General features: G+C 43.5%; 1 pseudogene; it reads left to right on the top strand.

The window, feature by feature from the left end:
* Positions 1 to 4,705: 4,705 nt before the first annotated feature.
* On the top strand, positions 4,706 to 5,313 carry LOC137142155 (olfactory receptor 14A16-like; annotated as a pseudogene).
* Positions 5,314 to 5,792: the final 479 nt, after the last annotated feature.

Here is a 5,792-nt window from a genome sequence, read left to right as displayed (position 1 = left end):
CTCTGGAGCTGTAACCGGTTCTGAGTTGTGTGACCAGGCAGCCTTTTCCCCCATTTACCACAGAAGGAAGAACAAATCAAAACAAAAACAAACAAACAAAAAACCCAAACCAAAAAGAGAAAATACTGCATAGCAACTCCATGCCCATCACACCAAACATCTCAATGGGATCAAAAATTTGACCTTGTTATCAAGGGACATATTATCAACAGGAAAAAAGGCAAGTTATTGTCTGTGGATTTATGAAACAGCATAAAACAAAATTTAAAAATGTTACTCTAAAATACAATGTCATATAAAATAAAAATAACCTAAAAATAAAATTAATATAGATAAATACATTTTTAAAAAGTCATATTTGGAATGAAAACCAACTTTTGAAATCACGGAATTGCCCATGAAATGAAAATTTGAGTTCCATACCTCTCTCATTATATGAAAATAGCCCAGTTTGTACAAATTTCAAATTATACACAGAATGTAATCTTGCAACAGGGGCTACATTTCTAGCCAACATGGGGCTTTCTTGCTGGAGTGCTTATTTTTGTTCAGTTTTAGTTAAGGTTGTCCGAGATTTCAGAATTTGGGTTTGTCCCAGAAAAAAAAACCTAAAAACAAGCCACTCCCCAAGCAAATAACCCCCCAAAAATAAAAATAAAAATATCAGATGAGTTTGCAAAATGAAAAGTATAAAAAAGTGAATTGGAAAGTGTCAAGGAAAAAGCCAACATTTGGGAGTGAATCATTCGGTCAATAATTCTCTTCTTTCTAACATTTCAAAGCATCAGTACATGTGGCATTTTTCACATGCTGTAAATCAGATTACATTGAAAGAACAGAAAAAGTCACATGTCTGTCGCTGATTGTTCTGAGGAGGCATGTATGTGTGTGATTGTTATGAGCAGAGGTGTGCGTTAAAAAGCCTAGACCAGAAACAGGGAGAGACCAAGAGCAGAAGAAAGAAAGCAAAGCAGCGGTCTGTAAGCAAGATGTGACCATGGGTGAAACCTGCAGAGAGGTTCTGTACTCGCAATTCTGAATGAAGCAAGCTTGGGTCTGTAAACGAAGAACGCTCACTTTTGTATTTGGTTCTTCCTGTGTTCAGAGAAGCAGTAATTTGTACATTCTCTGTAAATAAATAAGATTGCATCCAAGAAACCACAAGACATTATCGTCATTTTCTGCTCCCAGTTCGAGCAAGCTAAAAGGTCCTGGACTCCGAGTAGCCACTTGGGTCAAAAAGGGCAACATATCCAAACTCAAGTTATTGAGATCACAGGGATAAATAGTTGAAATCTAATGGCCTGTGATATACAGGAAGTCGGACTCTAGAACCGGTTGATCCCTTTTGTCCTTAAATTTTATGAATCTATGACTCTATTTAGCTGCAATTGTAAGAAATGAAATGTTTAAGTTAGCCTAAGTGACTCCATTTTGTCTAGCTGTCCGCAAGTAACCTCAGGATTGCAAAAGGCCCCTGTTATCAGCTAAAGCAGAACATTCCTGCAAGATCCGGATAGTTCCAGTTAGCAGCCAAAGGAATGCATCAACAAAAACAGAGAACAAAAAACTAGCGCAGGGACCAATCACCTTTACCAAATAGCCTTATCTTCTTCTGCAACCTTGTATGGTTGCCAAGTATGCCTGTGTAAGTTAAGCTACTGCGCATGTGTGTTTGCTGTTTACATGCTTGTATAAATATGTAGTAAGGTGTGTTTTCGGGGTCTTTTGTTCACTGGCCACCTTTGGCTATGTGACTGACCTTCTGCAGAATAAAACTTTCAGAGACTGTCTGAATTCTTGTGTGGGTTTCTTATCTATGCAGGGCAACAAACTACTTGGAATCTTTTTCCAACACTCTACAACAAGTTGGCATCTGATTCTAACAGAATTGAGCACATTGATTCCCTCCTCCCCCTGCTCTCCCCCCAAAAAAAAACAAGCAAAAAAAAAGAACAATCTCTGCAAACTGTCTGAAAAAGGTTACTTATGTCTCCTCAAACCCTGGCTCGACTTACTCCGAATTTGGGTCACTGACCCTACTCCGCACCATCCAGAGGTTACACCGAATTTCAGAGGAATCCAACTAGATGTTAGAGAATGTTGAAAGGTCAGCTTTTAAACAGCAGTCATGATGTGGCAGTCGCTATAGTGGTGCTGCCAGGCCAGAATACTATTCATCAGTTTATTTATCAACTAGGTACACACTATCTATGAGCCATGATCCTGGAACTTTCTAGGAGCAATAAATAGGATTGTGCTGTTAAGCAATGAGAAGCTCAGCTACAGGAATAAATATAACACTAGGAATACCAGCACAAATATTCAGCTCCTGTAAACTGCCATAGCTCCATGGCACCATGGCAATTGACACCAACTGAATAACTCGCCTAACTGTCTTTAATGGAGCTATGGCTGATTTACATCAGCTGGGAATCATAGAATAATAGAGTTGGAAGGGACCTCAGGAGGTCATCTAGTCCAATCCCCTGCTCAAAGCAGGGCTAACCTCAGCTATATCATCCCAGCCAGGGCTTTGTCAAGCCTCAGCTTAAAAACCTCTAAGGATGGAGATTCCAACACCTCCCTAGGTAACCTATTCCAGTGCTTCACCACCCTCCTAGTGAAAAACTTTTTCCTAATGTCCAACCTAGACCTCACGTCCTGCAACTTGAGACCGTTGTTCCTTGTTGCGTCATCTGCCACCACTGAGAACAGCCTAGCCTCATCCTCCCTGGAACCCCCTTTCAGGAAGTTAAAGGCTGCTATCAAATCCCCCCTCATTCTTCTCTTTTGCAGACTAAACAAGCCCAATTTCCTTAGCATCTCCTCATAAGTCCTGTGCTCCAGCCCCATAATCATTTTTGTTGCCCTCCGCTGCACTCTCTCCAACTTGTCCACATCCTTTTTGTAGTGGGGGGCCCAAAACTGGACACAATATTCAAATGCAGCCTCACCAATGCTGAATAGAGGGGAATAATCACTTCCCGTGACCTGCTGGCAATGCCCCTCCTAATGCAGCCCAATATGCCATTAGCCTTCTTGACAACCAGGGCACACTGTTGACTCATATCCAGCTTTTATCCACTGTTATCCCCAGGTCCTTTTCTGCAGAGCTGCTGCCTAGCTCGTCGGTCCCCAGTCTATAGCTGTGCATGGGATTCTTCCGTCCTAAGTGCAGGACTCTGCACTTTTCTTTGTTGAACCTCATCAGATTTCTTTTGGCCCAATCCTCCAGTTTGTTTAGGTCCTTCTATATCCCTATCCCTCCCTTCCAGGGTATCTACCACTGCCCTCAGCTTAGTGTCATCCACAAACTTGCTGAGGGTGCAATCTACCCCATCCTCCAGATCATTAATAAAGATGTTGAACAAAACCGGCCCCAGGACTGACCCCTGGGGCAGTCCGCTTGTGACCGGTTGCCAGCTAGACATGGAGCCATTGATCACTACTCGTTGAGCCCTATGCTCTAGCCAGTTCTCCATCCATTTTATAGTCCATTCATCCAACCCATACTTCTTTAACTTGCTGATAAGAATACTGTGAGAGACAGTATCAAAAGCTTTGCTAAAGTCAAGGTATATCACGTCCACCGCCTTCCCTACATCCACAGAGCCAGTCACCTCATCATAGAAAGCAATCAGGTTGGTCAGGCATGACTTTCCCTTGGTGAATCCGTGTTGACTGTTCCTGATCACCTTCCTCTCTTCCAAGTGCCTTAAAATGGATTCCTTAAGGACCTGCTCCATGATTTTTCCAGGGATTGAAGTGAGGCTGACCAGTCTGTAGTTCCCTGCATCCTCTTTCCTCCCTTTTCTGAAGATGGGTACTAGATTTGCTTTTTTCCAGTCCTCAGGGACCTCCCCCTGTTGCCACGAGCTTTCAAAGATAATAGCCAATGGCTCTGAAATCACCTCAGCCAATTCCATCAGCACCCTCAGGTGCACTGCATCCGGCCCCATGGACTTGTGTATGTCCAATCCTTCTAAATAGTTTTGGACCTGTTCCTTCAGCATTGTGGGATGTTCGCCTCCTTCCCTTTCTGTGCCACCCAGTGCAGCAGTCCGGGAGCTGATCTTGTCTGTGAAGACAGAGGCAAAAAAGACATTGAGTACCTCAGCTTTCTCCACATCCTCTGTCACTAGGTTGCCTCCCTCATTCTCTAAGGGGCCCACACTTTCCCGAATCTTCCTCTTGTTGGCAACATACCTGTAGAAACCCTTCTTGTTCCCCTTCACGTCCCTTGCTAGCTGCAACTCCAATTGCGCTTTGGCCTTCCTGGTTTCATTCCTGCATGTTCGAGCAGTGTTTTTATAATTCTCCCTAGTCATCTGACCAAGCTTCCACTTCTTGTAAGCTTCTTTTTTGTGTTTAAGTTCGCCAAAGACTTCTTTGTTAAGCCAAGCTGGTCACCTACCATATTTGCTATTCTCTCTGCACATCCGGATGGTTTGCTCCTGTGCCCTCAATAAGGTCTCTTTAAAATACAGCCAGCTCTCTTGGGTTCCTTTCCACCTCATATTAGCCTCCCAGGGAATCCTGCCCATCAGTTCCCTGAGGGAGACAAAGTCCACTTTTCTGAAGTCCATGGTCCGTATCCTGCTGTTCTCCTTTCTTCCTTTCATCAGGATCCTGAACTCGACCATCTCATGGTCACTTTCTCTTCATTGTCCTAGGATCAGCTGATTTTGCCATACTGACCGTCATGGCGTACAACCAATACATCACCATCTGCCAACCACTGCACTACGAGAGAGTGATGAACTATGGAGCTTGTGTCCAAATGGCGGCCGGTGCCTGGATCAGCGGTGTGCTCTACTCTGCCCTTCACACTGGGAGCACATTTGCAATATCTTTCTGTGGAGGCAACACAGTGGATCAGTTCTTCTGTGACATTCCCCAGCTCCTCAAGCTCGCCTGCTCCGACTCCTACCTCACTGAAACCGGGGTTATTTTCTTTACTGCGGTCTTATTGTTAAGCTGTTTTGTTTTGATAATTGTGTCGTATGTTCAAAGCACCAAAACAGTGCTGAGAATCCCCATGAGCAGGGCCAGCATAAAGCCTTCTCCACCTGCCTCCCTCACCTCACTGTGGTCACCTTTTTCATTATCACTGGTGGCTTTGCCTACCTTAAACCCACCTCCAACTCCACATCAGGGCTGGATCTCATGGTGGATGTTTTCTATTCGCTGGTCACTCCAGTGATGAATCCCGTCATCTACAGCATGCGGAACAAGAAGATCAAAGTTGCCCTGAGGAAACTGATTGTGTTGAAGTTATTCACCAAGAACGAAAGGTCCATCTTTCTCTGAAAACCATGGTTTCATTCTGCATTTATTTACAGGTATACTCAACTGATGACATTTTTGTCTCCATGAGAACACGCTGTGCAATTTTTAACTGAAAAATGATGTATTAAGAGTAGTAAATTCAGACACTCTCCACTGACTTTATTGGAGTTGCTCTTGTTTACACAGATATAAATATGATGAAAATCTCTCTCTCTCTCTCTCTCTCTCCCTCCCCCCCCCCCTTACATTTTTACACTGCCAGTCATCAACATCTGAGAACATTCCACATAAAATCAGTAGCCATAACAAAGTTCCCACTGCTCTTCATAGAGGCTTTATCTTTTCCCTTAGGGCATCAAAACTCTGCTTGGGGTAGGATGGTCTTTTTGTTGAATTTTGTGACATAGGGGGGTATGACTGTATCAAATGATAAACTCTCTATTGTACTATGTGTGGAAATACTGTCATGGTGATTACATAAATCTGGACTTCCTCAATGG

The sequence above is a fragment of the Emydura macquarii genome, unplaced genomic scaffold, assembly GCF_026122565.2.
Source record: "Emydura macquarii macquarii isolate MOO-44397 ecotype Brisbane River unplaced genomic scaffold, CSIRO-AGI_Emac_v2 contig_3184, whole genome shotgun sequence".
Taxonomy (NCBI): domain Eukaryota; kingdom Metazoa; phylum Chordata; order Testudines; family Chelidae; genus Emydura; species Emydura macquarii.
Note: the sequence above shows the minus strand (reverse complement) of the source record. Positions and strands in the feature narration are given on the sequence as shown.